Below are 20053 nucleotides of genomic sequence, written 5' to 3'. Positions count from 1 at the left end.
TTAATTAAATTTTTTGTTGAAATATATAACTATTGAATAAATTTAAATATTTAATTAAATCTGACGAAACATTTTTTTAAATTAGATGATATATTTTTATAATTATATATAAATAAATTTAATACTATAAATAATCTTTAAAATATTCAAATTATATATAATTCATAAATTAAATTATGATTCCAACAAAATTTTATAAAGATTTGATTAAATTAAACCACATAAAATATTAATTCAAACCAATTGTTTAACTCTAATAAAAAGTTAGAATTCCAAAATTTCCACGTTTAACCACTTTTTAAGTAATCCATAAACAGATACACTGACTGTCAAAATTCTTAACAATCGAATAAAGCTCGAAAAAATCGATTAAATCAAAATTATGATAGTTGAACTCTAAATGCCGAATTTTCCACATTTAACATACTTTTCAAGTGGCAAATACCTTAACATACCAATACGAGGGTTGACTTTCAAATAAATCCTCTCCTTCGCTCCTCGTCATAATACCGGAAATGTCTCCGCCTTCAATCGTTTTCAAGAAAAAACTAACCAGTTATATATTAGGTATTTAATGCTGAAATATATGCGCGTAGTTACCCGATAATACGGGAGCAGGTAAATATTATTTAATGCTGAAATTGCCCGCTCCCGTGTTATCGCGTTAACTTGAGCGCATATATTTCAGCATTAAATACCCAATATATGGCTGGTCCCAATGAGCTAACCAGCCATATTGGTATTTAATGCCAAAATATATGCACACAAGTTAGCCCGATAACAGGGGAGCGGATAAATATTATTTAATGCTGAAATTGCCCACTCCCGTATTATCGCGTTTAACTTGAGCGCATATATTTCGGCATTTCCTCGTTTTCAATGCTCCCTTGCGACACCCTCGCCTTTTAATGATGACTTTGCCTTGGTTACCATCTTACTATATTTTCAAAAAGTCAATATTCTGATATGGGTGGTTACAGTTGCCTATGGACTGGATCAAAAACTTACAGCCATTAGTGTCTGCGATGAAAGCTGAAATAGTCTATTGATTGGAACGTGTGGAATTGCAGACTATTTCTATATTTGACCGACCGACAACTGACTGCCTAACCTTGACAGAGCGAGTGCGTTGACATTAACGATTGTGCAGGAAGAGAAACTATATAGTCATAGACGCTAAGCTTTAATTATCTGTATATTGAAGCCTTCAGACAACAAGCCTGCCCTGAAACGTGAATAACTGGTTATCTCGCTGTATTGATACCAACGTTACTATGTTAAGCTTCAATAACTCACCACATGATTGTTCGCAGGTGGAGGTGCCTTCTTACTTCAGGTGCCCCATATCGATGGAGCTTATGAGAGACCCCGTAACCGTTTCCACGGGCATGACTTATGATCGGGAAAGCATAGAGCACTGGATTTTTTCGTGCAACAAGAAAACGTGTCCTGCTACCATGCAGCCGCTAGAGAATTTCGATTTAACTCCAAACAACACGCTGCGTCGCCTCATTAAAGGATGGTGTCTTGCAAACAGCTCCAAGGGCGTAGAGCAAATCACCACTCCCCGGGCGCCCGTCGACTCCGATCAAATCTCCGCGTTACTTGAAGCTGCACTCAGATCTCCAGCAGTGGAACGCATCAGTGCATTGAAAAAATTGCGGTCCATTGCGCGAGAGAGCGAGGGAAACAGAAGGTGCATGGCGGCGGCCGGTTCGAGTATCGTTCTTGCATCTCTGATAAATTCGTCTTGCTGCGACGACAGTGAGAATGAAAAGTTCAGGGCTTGTGAGGAAACTTTGGGTATATTGCATCTGCTTCCTCTGACCCAGCAAACTGCAAGATCTTTGTCAGAGGCAGCCTGCATTAGGTCCATGGCCTTGGTCTTGCATAAGGGAAACGCTGAAGCTAGACTTCACGCGGTTGTTTTATTGCAGAAGGTTTCCACTTGGATATCTGATTGGGAATTTATCGGCAGGGGAAAGATTGAATCCTAGAGATCATAAAGGGTGAATCCTGCCATCAGGCGATCATGGCTGCCTTGGTTGTCCTCATAGCAATATGTAAAAAGTCCAGAAAGAACAGATTAATGGCTATAGAGGCAGGCACAATATTTTGTCTGATTGAATTACTTCCAGAGGCCGAGAAGCCCAAGTGTGAAAAGATATTAGATCTGTTGGACATGCTAGTGGACTATGCAGAAGGAAGGGCTGCCATGGCTAATCACGCGATGGGCATTGCTGTAGTCTCCAAGAAGATTATTAGGGTTTCAGAAATTGCCACTCAGAAAGCAGTTCGAATTCTTTGGTCGCTTTGCACATATTCTTCAACTGCGTCGATTCTTCGGGAGGTGCTTCAGTGTGGAGCTGTGTCTAAACTTTGCATGCTTCAACAACTCAGTTGCGCAGAAAAAACGAAGCAGAAGGCGAAGGAGGTATTGAGATTGCATGCAAATACTTTTAGAGTCTCCCCTTGTCTTCCGTACCTAATGAGAACTATCATGCACAGTTTCGAAATTTGATCTGATACACCCACGCAATTAAACAGAAAGATGGCCTGAAAAAGGAAGGCATTTTCGTTGTTATGTCAATTTTATTGAATGGGTCGGACTTTAATAATGTTACTTTTAAAAAACAAAGAAACTTGGCCGGCCCATACGGATTCGATGCGTATGAGCATCATTATTGTTATGGACATGTATATAGGCATTTCTATTTCGAAGAGGGAGAGTGCAAGATTATATATACTGTGGATATATCAAATAGTAATGATCTTTTTGGCCCTTGGGGAGATATTTGATTATTATGGGATTATTGATGAATAATATCCTTAACCAACGAAGTTGTTTACAAGCTCGGTGGAGAGCGATATCTATTTACATTATCAAAACTTAGCCATCATCCTCTTACCAAAACAAATTATCAATTCACTAACAAATTTGACACCACAAAAATATATGTATATAAGAATATAGTAAAATAATAAAAAAAATTCACAGTACTATTGCTGGAAGACTATACATATATTATTAACATTTATCATTTTTATCATTTTATTTGCTAAAAAAATTCTATTCCTTCCTCTAAACACCCAAAATAATCTCAATTAACAAAATATTAAAATTATATATATATATATATATATATATATATATATATATATATATATATATATAATTACGATGATTTTTTCCATAAACATATATTATTCTTATCAATTTTATGAGCAACCTTACATTCAAAATATGTAATCATCTCTTCTTCTAAACCATTTTTTTTGGTATTCTTTTAATGGTCAATAAGTGATTTAACAATGGAGAATTTCCAAGTGTTAGTTCGGAGCATACATCACACACAACAGATTTATACTCAGAGACTTAGACGACAATAGCAAAGAATAATTTAAGAGACAGAGAAATGGAGAAACAACAAGATTACTTAATCAGAAACAGTGGAATAGATAAAACAATCATTGGAGAACAGAAATCACTTTGCATTACATAATAGGCCTCGACCTTGGCTTGCTTTCCTTGGCCAGAGAAATTACAAATTTATAGAGGTTGTAGAAGGATCTAGAATCGTACATGTGTTTTAGATGGAGATCTAGAAACTAATGGCAGTGTATAAGGATCTAGAATTCTGCATGAATTTGGCTTCACACTTAACATTCTCCCACTTGAAGCCAAATAAGAGTCATGAATCAAGTCACACCGAGTCCTACCATGTCTCTACATAACTCATGTTTATTCCGTGGTAGAATCTTAGTGAGCATATCAGCAGGGTTCCTATCTGTATGAATCTTTTCCAAGGATAATTGTTGTTCCTCCAACACATGCCAGGTCCAATGGTACCTTAAGTCAATGTGCTTGGTTTTTGAATGAAATGCTGGGTTTTCCACCAAGTGAATGGCACTCTGACTATCACAATATAACACATACTTGTCCTACTTTATTCCTATCTCTCCTAGGAATCGCTGCATCCACAACATCTCTTTATAAGCTTCTGTTGCAGCTATGTACTCTGCTTCTATTGTAGAGAGGGCTACTATTCTTTGTAGCCTTGACACACAAGATACTATTGCACCTACAAATGTATACAAATAACTTGTCATGGACTTTCTGGTGTCCATATCTCCACCATTTCTGCATCTGTAAATCCTTCAAGCACAGTCTCATCATGACCAAAACATAAACAATAATGACTAGTACCCTTGAGATACCTCAAAATCCATTTTATTGCTTGCCAATGTTGTTTGCCTAGATTGGCAAGGAACCTACTCACTACTCCCACTAAATATGCAATGTCTGGCCATGTGCATACCATGGCATACATCAAACTACCAACTGCTGAAGCATAAGGAATCTTGCTCATCTCTTCTTTCTCCTTGTCATCACTAGGACATAATTCAATACTCAGCTTGAAGTGGGATGCAAGGGGTGTACCAAATGGCTTGGCATCCTTCATATTAAACCTGTCAAGCACCTTCTTGATATACTTTTCTTGTGACAGCCACAACCTTTTGTTTTTCCTATCACGCATAATCTGCATGCCCAATATCTGTTGTGCTGGTCCCAAATCCTTCATTGGAAATTTGCTACCAAAATTTTTCTTCAACCTATTGATCTTATTCTTATCATGCCCAACAATCAACATGTCATCCACATATAACAATAATATGATATACTTTCCTTGATCATATCTCTTTCTATAGACACAATGGTCAACTTCCAACCTCTGAAAACCATGTTCCAACATGAATGAATTAAATTTCTTGTACCATTGTCGAGGTGTCTGTTTCAACCCATAGAGACTCTTCTTCAACCTACAAACAAGGCCTTCTTTTCCTTTTTCTATGAAGCCTTCTGGATGCTCCATATAAATTTCTTCCTCCAATTCACCATGAAGGAAAGTAGCTTTTACATCTAACTGTTCACATTCTAAGTCTAAAGCAGCAACTAGACCAAGAATGACTCTAATGGATGACATTTTAACAACAGGTGAGAAAATTTTAGTGAAGTCAATACCTCTTTTTGGGCAAAACCTTTCACTAGCAGCCTTGCTTTATACCTCTCCTTCTTTTCATCACCTTCATGCTTAATCCTGTAAACCCATTTGTTTTGTAGAGCCTTTCTACCTTTTGGGAGGATTACCAACTCCCAAGTTTTATTTTCCAGCAAAGAGTTCATTTCTTCTTCCATTGCTTTCTTCCATCTTTCACTGTGTTCAACTTTACAGGCTTCTTGAAAACAAGTAGGCTCACCTTCATCAGTCAACAAAATATAGTTTGAAGGAGGACACCTTTGTGAAGGCTTATGAGGCCTACGAGATCTGTGAACCAACTGTGGTGGTGCATTATCGGGTTGAATCTCCTGTGAAGGTTCCTACAAGATTCCTTCTTCTTGTTGTTCATCATTTTCCACTTGTTGTTCTTTATGCTCTTGAATTTGCTGTTCATTTTCTTGTATTGGTGGTATGTTTTCTTGCTGCTCTTCAAATCTGTCAATAACCTTCTTGACCTCCAACTCACCTACAGTGCTCTTGAACATTTCTGACTCATTAAATATAGCATCCTTGCTTCTAATAATTTTATGTTTGACTGAATCCCATAGACGATAACCAAAATCTTCATCCGCATATCCCAAAAATATGCATTTCATAGATTTATCATCTAGCTTAGTTCTATTTTCTTTGGAAATATGTACAAATGCTTCACATCCAAAGATTTTCAAGTGAGAATAATTCAACTTCTTACCAGTCCAAATTTCTTCAGGGATACTACCATCCAAGGCTGTAGTTGGAGATCTATTTAAGAGGTAGCAAGTGGTCCTGACTGCTTCAGCCCAAAAATTCTTCTTCAAACCAGAATTGGACAACATACTTCACACATTTTCCATAACGATGCGATTCATCCTTTCTGTGACACCATTCTGTTGAAGAGTACCAGGCACAGTCTTCTCATGCTTTATGCCAAACCTGTTACAATATTTCTTAAATGAATTTGAGCAATATTCTCCACCATTATCTGTTCTTAAATGTTTTAGTAATTTGTTAGTCTCTCTTTCAACAGCAACATGGAATTTTTGAAATATTCCAAACACTTCACTTTTATTTTTCATAGGATATGCCCAAACCTTCCTTCATGCATCATCTATAAATGTTACAAAATATGATGCTCTTCCTAATGATTTGATGTTAACATGCCTAAACACATCTGAGTGTACCAATTCTAACACATTTTTCTTTTTGTCATGGCCACCTCTAAGGAATGAAACCCTTCTCTGTCTACCATATATACAATGCTCACAAAGATCAAGATTGTAGGATTTCAAACCTGGCAATATATTTTTATCAACAAGGATTTTAATCCCTTCTCGCTCATGTGACCCAAGCGCTTATGCCACAGATCCCTCTCTATTTTAGCAGGACTAGCTGCTAAACTGCAAGGGGTTTGAAGTTACTTCTTTCGATCTCCTCCTCAGCCTGGGACATTGTAGAGGCTAACATAAACGAGTGTGCTACTCTCCTTGCCATGTGGTTCTATAGCGTTGGATATTCTATCACCTCTAGGAAATGGTAGATTATATGGGAAATTCTATCTCTATTGCTAGAAGTGTGTCTTCCTCACTCTATCACTAAACAATCTACAAACTCTACATTAATAAGGTCTTTACATCTTCCAACAATGATGCATAACATAGCAAGGGGTGAAATATAATTTCTGGATGAAGCTATAATTTCCTCCTTTATCATTATAAATTTCTTTAAAAAATTGTGAGGTATGCTAGAGAGATTGAAAATACAGAATTTCATAGAATAGTCATGAATATCCTTGGGAAGCTACTTTTCTTCAATAGGTTGATAACCTCCTCAAACTATGTGTTTTACATGGAGTAAGTCAGAAAAATTGGCATTATGAATTACTAAATACTAATGGTTTGACATTGACATATGTTGTATGCATCAATGTGGAGGAATCTAGATGGGAGGAAACCAAAAACTGTTAGCACAATATGATTATAATGTGTGCATTGAAGCCACACCATGTTTTGTATAATTTTTACATATTTAAGTGAATCTTTATATATGTAGACTAATAGTAATAATAATAGAAAAATAAATAAATAAATCATAAGAGTTTATTTCATTTCATTAAAATGATATAGGTATAAATACAATGTTTATGACCATTGGAATTGGAACCTTCCCCTAAAGATCAAATTTTTTGCGTGGCTGGCTTGAAAGAATAAGATTTTAACATGGGACAATCTATGTCGTAGGGGTTTCATTGGACTTGGGATATGTTTTTTATGTAAGGGGGCACTCGATGACGTGGTCCATGTTTTCCTGTAGTGTCCATTTGTTGTCTCCATTTGGATTGGAGTTCTACGCATCTTAAACATTTATGAAAACTGGAATTTTACATCTATGGAAGCTTGCTTGTGGGACTAGATGTTGAGTTAGAAGGAATATTGGGCCCTTCCTTTAAACATTATAGAGGGAATTTGGAGAAGTATAAATGCAAGTATTTTTAAAAATTCTTCATTGGACGTCAATCACATATGCATCAACATATGTGCTTACCTAAACAAAATCGGTCCCATGTCCAATAAGGGACCACTGAGATGCATTCGACTTATGAATTTTTAGAGAAAATACCCTATGGGTTTCTTTGATGAGGCTTCTAATAAAAATAGCTAATGAAGAAGGGCTTTAACATAATGAAATTTTAATTTCAACCATACTTAACCATGGTAAAACTAGTTCAACAATAGTTAACATGATCATTAATGGTCAACCATATTTAACCATAATTTATCATTGTTAATCCTTGTCATGGAACAATACTAAGGGAGAAATCACCTCTACACCCCAATGAGGAGCTGGGGTCTAAACATGGTTAACAAATAATACCTCCAAATCAAGAAGATAATTAGGCTCTACAATCAACAAAGGATCCCACTCTCTCATTACTGTTGGACAGTTGGCATTGTATGAATAATTGGAAAGTGTGTTGGCATTAATTCCTACTACATAGGAGATATGTGTTAAAAAATTCGCATAGTATCGATGGTTGGTGGCATCCAATGTGTTGGCATTTATGTTAACATTGATGTCAAGCAAGATTAGCATTGATGGCTAAGTGGAAGCAAGAAGTGAGGCGTTGATGTCAACCAAACCAGCATTAAGGTTGTTGTTGTTCGAGGGGAGTCGCATGGTTGATGCAGTGTTTTGTAGAGAATCATCATAGTAGTAGGCCTAGTGGGGAATAAATAAAAAGATGACTATGATGGTTGGGAGACCCATGATTTTGAGGCATTTATGCATTATGATATTTACTCAAATTCTCTTGGAAATATACTAAAGTATGCAAATCACCCTCTCGTTCAAAATTTGTTGACAAGTCAAAGTTACTTATAGCTGCAGTGTCTAGATGCCTAGAACCCTGGGAAGCCGAGAAGCCCAAAGTCTTATTTAAAAGAAAATTAGGATAACAGTGAGTCGAGGTTGCGGGGATAGTTCCTCAAATCTTAGTGGGGCAGAAGGTCGAACCGCAGAAGGTGGAAGCCAGAAGGTTTATTTTAAAATGTTATGGGTTTGTAATGAGCCAGTGTAGGGGGAAGCCTGGGACTCTGGAACCCTAAAAGGCCCAAAACCCCAAAGGTTTATTTAAAAGGTGGTCCAAGATGGCAAGGAACTCAGCTAGCAGGGGACAATATTTGATGGAAAGTCAATTCACAGAACCCGTAACAAGAATTTCCCAAAAGTCAAAAACCCAGAAGCACTTTCAATGGATTTCTAGGAGACATAGAGTTTCCTATAAGTTGAAATTTTCATCAAATGACGAAAGGCACACTAAGGTCAAGGTTATGTAGTGGTTTTCATTTGTTTTCATGACCGAGGGCCTCCAGGCTATTTATGAACAAAAACCATTGCACGTAAGTGTGTTAAGGACATCATACCGAATACGAAGAAAAGAGTGCAAAGACAAGGTAACATTAGAAGTGGTGCACACTAGTGGGCCAATAACTATAAGATTACCAACCGTAAGCCTTATGAAAGCCAATTTAAAAAAACGTTAGAGCCACATGGCATCAATGCTCCAACTCAATAGTATGGTCATTGTAGTGGGGCCAACAGGTGGAGGTCTATAGAAGCTGGCAGACAAAGGTTTTCAAAGGCAACCAGGTGGCCGGTGGGCCAAACACGAAGACTGCAAGACCGTAAGATGTAGGTGATCCATTTTATAAGAAGATTTAAGCATCACCACATCCGAGCTCCATCTCGATAGTGGTATATGTTTAATGGCATGGAATGAGTCACAACTCATGGGAACCATGTGCCATATTTCAGAGATATGCCCGTTTGGCTATTTTCCATAACTGGGTTCAACAAATAAACGCATTGAGGACATATGTTCAGTGACTGGACAAGTCAAAAACTATTTAAGAGCTTAGCTCCTTAGGCATGGATAAGTCGACAACTTTGGACAGAAGTCCTCCCTATCTTGTGGTTATGCCATAATTGGCCATGGACATAGTGGGATAAGAAGAAGCATGTGATAGCTAGGTAAATGCACACATAATAGTTGGTATCACTAGAATAAAGGAAGATAGTGAAAGTACCGGTGCAAGGCAGCAAGGACGATAATTGCACAAATTCTTTAATGGAGTCAATGGTGATAATTAAAGGATGGAGACTGAGGTAGAGAGGACCACGATTCCCAGAGGCAACATGTGACTCCATAAAAATCTTTTTTTTATCTCTCTTGCATGTTGAGAAGAATTGAATTGAAAATATGGCTACATGCAAAATCTCCATACCTGAGTGTTCCTCATGCCACAAATAATTAAATATAAAAGAAGGTCGGGTACTGAAGGTTAGGCCTAGATCAAGGAAGCCTTGCAGATGTACATCTCGAGCCATGTGAGCCTTAAAGAGCATCAATGAAGTGCTAGTTTGATGTTCGAATATTGTATCAAGTAGAATCCAATCCAGTGGTACTCCTTGAGTGTGCAAGTTGACTAAGATTTAATTCTCAGTATTGAGAATTACACAGGTTCCTATTCTCTGAATTAATCGTGCTACAATTGCATTTGTTGAGTATCATAGTCAAGAAAATGCTTAAGATCTCATGCTAAGCGTTTAATATGGTAGTAGTGGCAAGTAACCAGATGTTACAACAGTATGGAGGGCCATTCATAGAGTATAGTGTCAGGAAATGTGTTTGGCTGCGGAGATAACATCAACCATTGTGTAGAAATTAAACAAAATCTAGGAAAATAATTGAGAAACTGCAGAAAAGCAACAATGTTGCTAGTGAGATGTGTAGAGAGCTCGGTCTGTCAGTGGTTCTAAGAAGAGGCCAAGTGTGCCTCGGTTGCAGAGAAAGGATGAGTTCCTGTGTACAAGAAGAGAGTCGAGAGTAAAGAGCTTCGTATGAGAATGTATGCTACTATAGAGTAGACAGAGTGTTCCGTTGGATGAATGAAGAGAAGGCTCCAGAAAAGAACTGAACTAAAATTAGGCAGAGTGGCTACCAATTATAGTGAGTAATAACTTCCTTTTTGAGTGTGGGACGGACCCTGCATACAGGGATTTGGTGCTTCCATTTGAGTGGGTGTCTAATTAGAGCTTGGGGGTTGGTGCCTCCTACAAGTTGGTGCTTGCATATATCCAAGGAGCTACAATTTGGTGCTTGCAATAAATCCATGAAGTTGGTGCTTCAGTTGGTTCTTCTTGTAGGTTGGTTAGGTGAACACAAAAGAAGGGGGTTGGTTATTCCTTATAGTGGGTGCTAGCAAAAAATCAAAGGGATGTGGTGCTTCCTGTGAGTGGCGGCCCACAAACAATGTCATGTAATAGAGTAGGAGCTCTTTTTTACATCAAATAGCAAACAAGCTTTGATGGTTTTTCTCCTGGAAGGGTTTCCATGTTAAACCTTTGTGTTTCATGTGTTTGTTACTCATTAAGTTTATTCTTGTGTTGATTTATATGGATGTTGTTATCATTCATTAATTGTTGTACACAGAGTGGGCTCCCTGTTTGAATGAGAAACTATAAATTAGCATAAAAAGTTTAAATTAGCCTTAATATTGATCCACCCCCCCTCTCAATATTAAAATTGTTTCCAACAATTATAGTAGATTGATCCAAGTATATCTTATAGGCTACACTTAAGGAAATATCTCAATTATATAGTAAATAAAACGCTTTCCCTCTCAAGCAAGGACAAAAAGGACAATAGGAAGGTTACTAGAATTTAGCTAAATGTTAGCATAAGGGTGTTACTTCTCAAACTAAAACATCAAGTCTCACCAAAAACCTTTCTTTTATAAGACAAAATATAATGCACGTTAGTCATCAAGAGCAATCATGGCCATATAATTATGTGATTCAAGACTTAGCTTGGGGATTGCACATGCATATTTTTTAGAGCCACTTTTAGGAATGATTCCAAATAAAAGAAATTCAGATTTTCTGTCACGAATAATTCCCAAATAAATATTTTTGGATTTTATCTTAGGAAGATTTCCAAATAAATTGATTTTAAAGGTAAATTTGGCTTAAAAGGTTATTCCTTGACTAATTTTTTAATTATGATGGCTCAACTCTAGTCAAATAATTTGGAGGGCCAATTTTGAGTGTAGGTCTAAACCACTGTGCTACTCTCCCTACCATGTGGTTTTATAGCTTCAAATATTCTATCATCACTAGGAAATGGTGGATTAGATGGCAAATTCTATTTCCATTCCTAGAAGTGTGTCTTCCGCACTCTATCCCTAACCAATCTACAAACTTTACACTAATAAGGTCTCTACATCTTCCAACAATGATGGAGACCATAGCAAGGGGTCAAACATAGTTTCAAGATGCCACTATAATTTCCTCCTTTATCATTAGAAATATCTTGAAAATTTTGTGAGTTACATTAGAGAGTTTGAAAATATAGAATTTGATAGAATAGTCATGAATAAACTTTGGAAACTATTTTTCTTTAATAGGATACTAACCTCCTCAAACTATGTGTTTTACATGGAGTAGGTGAGAATAAATGGCATTATGAATTACTAAATACTAATGGTTGTACATTGACATATGTTGTAGACATCCATGTGGAGGAATCTAGATGGGAGGAAATCGCAAAATGTTAGTGCAATATGATTATAATGTATGAATTGAAGCCACGCCATGTTTTGTATAATTTGTAGATATTTAAGTGAATATTTATATGTGTAAATTAATAATAATAATAATAATAAAATAATGATAACAATTGATTGCATTTCATTAGAATGATATAGATATAAATGAAATGTTTATGACCATTGGATTCCTCTTTAAATATCTCCTAGACTCCTCATGTCGAATCATATTCTACACAATAACCCTTGCAATTTATGTATCTAACATCCCCCTTGCCACCCCAACCCTTCAATCTGAATGGGTGTATGTGGGTCCTAACAAAGAGATGAGGACAATTGCTAATGGTTGGATGTGATATTTGAATCTAGTGGTTTAAGGAAGACCACAACTAAATGGGTAACAAAAGAAGAAGTCTTTTACTAAATGGTTGTTTAAGACTAACCACAAACTCTACAACTCATATTTAATACTTAGTTCTTCCTAAAACATTTCCGAATTTGGCTAAAATTTTAAGTCCTCTAGTGATTGAAAGTGCTTACCAATACAAATTTGAACGTGACCACAAACTATTGGAACATGGCTCTGTGGCTTAGCAATTCCAAAAAGATTTCCTAACAAACCTTCATGTTTGTCTCTTCTACTAAGTGGGAGTTCTCTCAAATGGTGAGTTTGGGATGACCACAAACTAATGTCTATTTAAAAATGACTACAAAATGAAACACACTGAAGGATTTGTTTTTGTCTACAACATTGATTCTAACTTGACATTTGAGGCTCTAATTCTAGTTGCAGATTAGGCTCTCTTGTACATGCTTTATTCATAGGAATTCAAACTAAAAGCCTTATTGTTAATAACTTATATCATTCTCACACATGATTATTGATTATGTATGAAACATGTATCAATCATTTGAATAATAACTATGAAATAGAGAGTCAAAGTTGATGCAATAATAGTTTGATGCACCATCAAAATAATATGATATTAATGTATGTGCATTTGTTGTTGCAAATATTATGATAAGCCTCAACTCTAGTCTCTCGATGAAGCATCTTTTGAGAAATGATAAAGTAGAGTATATTCTTAATCTACATTTGCATTATATTTTCCAACTAAAGAATGATACCATTTTTTACATAAAAACCCAGGGAGAGTGCTCACGAAAGTATGATGTGTTTTTTTCAATTGATAATTGAAGTTTCCTACCAGTAGGGAATAACTCTCATCCTTTGTAACAATTTTCAGGGTTCCTTTTTTAGGAAGATAAAGAAATAATGATCTCGTGTAGGTCTCCCTAAAGCTCCTCAAATTTATCCTCCGCGGGCTTAATCATACCCATTTCCATGGTCATTTTCTTAGGTCTGTCACTACGGAAGTCAAAGTGTCAATAAAGTGAATGACCCTGACTGAGAATGGGGGCACATTATGTCGGATAGTGTGCCATTGCTCCTGAATATGACTCTGAAATAATTAGTGGCCCTTATAGCTAAGGTCTTTTGTGGTTCCTTTTCCAAGAAGAAAACATTAATGATGGGATTTGTGTCCAAAATGTTGTCGAATTCAATCCCATTTCACCAGGGAAAAACCAAATTCCTTGTACATTAGTAGAGATAATCAACTATAGAAAATCCTATGCTTAAATTTTGGATCTAAATGATGTACAAGTGATGTGAAAATGCTTATTCGAACAAGAAAACCAATGGGTTAAGAATGTGATTATGATGATTTATCAAATGATAAAGATGAACCTTCTACTACATTTATCAACCGTTATAAGGGAAATGAAATTCACTATGCCACCCATGGCTGAATGTTGCATCTTTGTTGAATCCAACCATGTTGAATAAAATGGTTACATAGCAGGTGACGATATTGATAGCGGAACGCCACTAGAATATGTTACTAGAAAATAAATGCGTTGAGACAAGAACCTTAGAACTATGCACACACAAACAAATGATTGTGGAAAGATACAGGGGAATGTCAGATATGCACACAAATATTACCATAGGGGGAAGGTGCAATAGTTAAAAATCAACATAGAATAATAGAAGAAATGCTACAGCTAACAAGGTAGACGCAGGCGGGTCTACAGTGCACCCAAGTCTAAGGTTAGTGCCAGAAATCCATGGATTTTATACCAATGTCTGGCTATAAACAAAAATAAAGAACAAATATCAATTTTTTTTCATTAGAATGATATATTCCGGATTGGCTCCGGTAAAGATCGTGCGTTTTTGCTCCATCCCACGGTACGAAAGCGTCGGGTAACACGACCGTTCAGAGGATCGGAAAAGACAGACCTTCCCGGCAGTAGGTAGATCGGACGGTGATGTAACCCCTAAAGCGGCAGAAGTTTATCGCGTCGGTAGCGGGAGCTTAAGAGCATGGTCACGTAGACGCAGAGCGAAAGAGGAGACAGCTCTTATCGGCGTAGAGAACCTCAGTTTAACACAGTCGCGACTCGCCCTCCCCCTCCGTCTAAACCCGGCGGCGCAGATAAACGTAATCGTCGACCGTCAAAATTCGTATTATGGAATAAAATTATAGCTTGAAAAAATTAAATAAAAATTAAAATATTTGAACTCTAAAATGTTGAATTTCCACATTTAACTTACTTTTCATGTGACAAATACCATAATATAAACGTGGACGTATAATGATTGACTTTTAAATAAGTCTTATCCTGTGTCCCTTGTCATAAATAAAGATTCAGAGGAATCTGATTTGAATGTCTTAGGACATTTAGAGGAATCTGATCTGAATGTCTTAGGACATTTAATCGTTTTAAATGCTGCATTGCGATAGGCTGGGCTTATAATGATGACGTTGCCCTGGTTTCCATCCTGCTAGATTTTCAAAAGTCAATACCGTCATATGTGTTGTTACAGTGGCTTATGGACTGCATAGGCATTAAATATAGGCTGGATAGCATACACGTGAATTCGCATTATGTCCAGTTGAATTCGCGTGTATGCGGTATCCATGTGATTTAGTATGTGCTGGTTATGGACTGAACTGGATGAAAAGTTAACGGCCGTTTGTGTCTGCGTTGAAAGATCGAATAGTCTGTTAATTGGAACGTGATGGTGGAAAACTCTGACCGAATGACAGTTGGCTGTAAGACCAAACTAGTCAGCCCATACAGATGCCATATATATGAGCATTGTGATCATGTATACAGCCTTTGTATAATTAAATACTATGCGTATACGGGGTGGAAGTTTGCACATCAATTTTTCTAATTACAAATGCTTGTATATTTGATTTGGTGGACTCCTCTCAATCGACTAGTGGAGTTTTTACTATTAGGTTTTTTTAATGTTTAAATCAAACGATATTTTAATCAAAGATAAGCAAAAAAGTTTACATTTCTCTCATGTGTGTTCGCTGGGTGGATATTTTAATCAAAGATAAGCAAAAAAGTTTACATTTCTCTCATGTGTGTTCCCTGGGTGGAGGATAAAGGTCAGGTTTCACACGAATAGATTTATTTTAAATATGGATTTAACACTAGTAGATAAAGATCATGGCTCATATACATTAACATGGTGTTAATTGTCAAACACGTTCAAACATGGTCAACAATTGTCAACATGGTCATACATGGTCACAAAATATCAATGTTACAATAGAAAATCATGATCGTAATGGTCAACCATTGTAACATGGCTGACCCTAGTTAAGATCACCACATAGTCAATGTAGTCAAGCATTGTAATCACTTTCCACACAACCAATCATAGTCAACATATCTAGTACAGAAAACATGATAGACAATATTCAACAATTGCCAATTTGGTCAAACATATTCAACATTCTTCAACCATGCTTGTAACAACTCAACAATAGTTAATGAAGGTCACCTTTGTTAACCATGGCCACCATGATCATCCATTGTCATTTGTGGTCAACCACTTTGTCAAGCATACTTAACATACTCAACCATATTCATATATTGCTAAATATTACCAACCATAGTCAAGCATGTTTACTCATAGTCAGCCATAATTGGCCATAGTCAAGTTGTCAACCATGCCCTTATAATCACATCCATGGTCGAACAGGATCACCATGATTAGACATGGTCAAGAGGTTAAAACCTATTTAATTATGGTCAATCTAGTTCAAAAATGGTCAACTATGATTAGCATGGTCATTAATTATCAACCATATTTCTAACCCTTGTCGAACCGTTGTCAATTCTCTTCAACCTTGTTAACCATGGTTAGCCATCAACAACAATTTTCAACCATGGTTGACCCTCTTCAAACATCGTTAATCATGGTCAACCATAGTCAACAATGGTAAACCTAAGTAAACTATATACCAACTATAGTTAATCTTAGTTAACCATAGTTAACCACATTCAACCATATGTTTGCCATAATCAACCATATTTATCGTTAGTTAGAAAGAGTTAACCATGGTAATCCATAGACAAGCTAGGAAACCATGGTAGACTATGGTCAAACTTGGTCATCCCATTTCTGATAGGTGTCTACTCAATCATGATGGTTATTACTACTCAAGCATGGAAACATGGTTGAAAAAGGTTAACCATTATTAATATCAGCATCATGTGTCATCATGTGTACATGACCAACATGTGGTGTCATATCAACATGATGGAATAACACATATCAATTGATCATGATCATGATAATATGACATCACACATGCTATTTCACATGACACCATGATTGTTGAACATGGTCAACCATTGTCAATATGAGCATGCTGCATCATGTGTAGAATTACAAATGACATCACACTGTTATGAAAAATAAATGTCATTGTTGCAATGTGACCAACAATAATCATCATTATAATGTCCCCAACAACAAATAGTGTATGCATCATACTATGGGTTGGCCATGGTTAATATCTATTAACATAGTATTAATTGTCAAATATGTTGAAACATGGTCAATTTTTGTTAGCATGGTCAAACATGGTCACATAATATCAATGTTACAGTAGTTAATTGTGTTCACAATGGCGAACCATTGCAACATGGTTGACCATAGTGAACATAATCACATGGTCAACATAGTCAACCATAGTCGACCACAATCAACATATCTAGCATAGAAAACATGATGAACAATGATCAACCATTGCCATTTTTGTCAAACCTATTCAACCATATTCAACCATTCTTGAAACAAGTCAACAATTGTTAACAAGGGTTAGCATAGTCAACCATGACAATCATGATCATCCATGGTCAACCACATTATCAAGCATATGCTATATGCTTAACCATATTTGTTTATTGCTAAACATTTCCAACCATGGTAATTCATGTTCACTAATAGTCAACCATACTTGACCATAGTTAACCATGTTCTCTCATACTCAACCATACTTGTCTATAGTCAACCTTCCTCGTATAACTATATCCATGGTCGAACAAGCTCACCATGATCAAACATGGACAAGAAGTCAACCATATTCTACCATGGTTAAACGTGCTCAGCAATGGTTAACATGGTCGTTAATGGTCAATCATATTTAACCATAACCAAACATTGCTAATCCTTATCACGACAACAATAGTACGGGGGAAAGTGTTGGCTTGATTTGGGCTAACCCGGGTTCAATCTATACTACGCATCAACAAAACCCTTGATCACTAGCACTTTCGGAAATGGCATGCAAGCATATCGCACTCTTACCCGAAGTGACTATGGGACGATGGAGAACCATGTTTATGCAGCCTTGAGGGACTAGGAGATGTGGTATTATTATGTTATCTTATCCTTAACATATATAAATCACTTTGCCACACTATATTAATCACTTAAACATGCCATATAAAATCATAAGCTATCATTGTGTTGAAGTAAAGCTAAACTATAATAAATGCTACTCTACAACATATAATAAGAAAATATACACATAAAAAAATCAAATTAACATGGTTCACCCTAGTGTAGGGCTATGTCCACAAGAATTGTTGCTTAATATAATGAATCCTTGAATAAAAACTAGTTCTTGGCCTGCACACTAAGTTTCAGGCTATCTACACAATCAGATGAAAACTCTTCCCTAGGCCTCTATGCACTCAGCAGTAAAGCCTCTCCTTTGCTACCAAATTACATATCACAATAATTCACCCATAAAACTGATATGGATCAAGGCTAGTTGATATCTCTTCTTATAATCTTACCCAATATATACTATTACATTGTAGGGTTATTTCAAAAAAATACCATGGACTCCTTAAAACAAGCAACTATGGCCTGAAAACCCTTTTATTCCTTACAAAATCGTGCACTTTTACGAAAAGGAGGGGCTTCTATCCACCCTTATGACACAGCACGATATAAATATGCTCCACTGCATGCTCTATTGTGTGCTCCGTTGAGCACTCTGTTGCACACTCTGCCCCACAAAATGTAGAGTCTTTGCCAAAATCTAGGCCAAGTTCGTCTATGCCCAACAAGCCCCCAACACTCACATATGACTTGTCTTGAGTCAATTAGTCAATTTTCCTCTTATCTTCATTGCAATGTTGTTGTAGGCATTGTTGAACTCCTAGAGAATGTCTGTGACCTGCTTCTCTTCGCTGCACACTTCCTTTAATAGTGCTTTTGTCACCGGTCCTGTAGCCTTCTTCATCACTACTTCCTCTCTCTGTCGAAGATCTAGAAGATTTTCATCCACTGCTTGGGACAGTTGGAGATCCTCATCCTGTCGTGGTTGAGTTCTCTCTGTCAAATTCTACTCTTCCTTCCTCACTTCCTTAGTCTTCTTCTGCAGGGAATTTCCCTCATTGACTTTTGGGAGCTTCTGTGAGATTTGTAACATTCTCATAGTTGCTCAAATCTCCTCCAACTATAGCTACTTCTACTGAATGTCCTCTTGTAATTTTTGTGCATTTGGATTTTCCTGCAGCAAAGTCCGAATATGTAACCTCTCATCAAATAGCTTCCCACAATGTGCCAGTGCTGCGGAGATGCCGGCCATTGACCCCTTCAGGTCGGCCTCTCTCTGCTCTCGCACTTCCTTTGGTGTGGATGGTTGTAGCTGCATCTGTAGCTCATTGATCTTCATCTCATATGTAAATTCCACATTCGTGATCTTATCCTTGTATCCTTTTACTGCAAGGTCGAGCTTCACGACCTTGTCGTCCACTAGTTCCTCTTCTCGGACATCAATGTCTGGAACCTCACGACATGTTTCTTTGACCACCTCCTTCAGCTTTCGTTGTTGTTGTACTGCCTGATCCCTCTCCTGGATCGCCTCATCGAGCTTCTACTTTAGCAAATCTCGCTCTCCCTCTACTTGAATGTGTAACTACAAAGTGACTTTTTCACACTGCTTCAGCTCATCTATGATCTCTAGATGCAGCTTGTCTAATCTCTGAAGTGGGACTGCGGTGATGTTCATGTTCACGTACCTCCACTCTTTAGTTGCAAACTCGTCTTCACGCCCCTGCACACTCAGTTTCAAAGCCTTTCCTTTCCTACTAAATTACAGATCACAATAATTCACCCATAACACTGATCTGGATAAAAATTTATTGATATATCTTCTTATTATCTCACCCTATATAACATTACATTGTAGGGTTACATCATCAAAATACCATGGTCGAAATACCATGGAATCCTTAAAACAAGCAACTATGGCCCCAAATCCCTTTGATCCCTTACGAAATTGCACACTTTTACAAAAAGGAGGGGCTTCAACCCACCCCAAAGCCCTTAGGACACCACATGGTATAAATGTGCTCCACTGCATGCACCACTCTGCTACACGCTCCACTCCATTGCGTAATCCACCCCACAAAATGGGGAGTCTTTACCAAAATCTAGGCCAAGTTGGGTTGTGCTCAACAGAAATACCATCTACCCCCTATGATAAACTCGGGTCCAAACATGGCTAAAACAAATACCCC

At 37.1% G+C, this 20053-nt stretch overlaps 1 pseudogene; it reads left to right on the top strand.

Moving 5' to 3' along the window:
- The first annotated feature begins 1274 nt into the window (after positions 1-1274).
- LOC149155279 (E3 ubiquitin-protein ligase PUB23 pseudogene) lies at positions 1275-14465 on the top strand (annotated as a pseudogene).
- The last annotated feature ends 5588 nt before the right edge of the window (positions 14466-20053 follow it).

The sequence above is a fragment of the Pinus tabuliformis genome, chromosome 9, assembly GCF_031772625.1.
Source record: "Pinus tabuliformis cultivar Carrire ecotype Pingquan chromosome 9, CPIR1, whole genome shotgun sequence".
Taxonomy (NCBI): domain Eukaryota; kingdom Viridiplantae; phylum Streptophyta; class Pinopsida; order Pinales; family Pinaceae; genus Pinus; species Pinus tabuliformis.
This window is presented reverse-complemented; position numbering and strand designations above follow the sequence as displayed.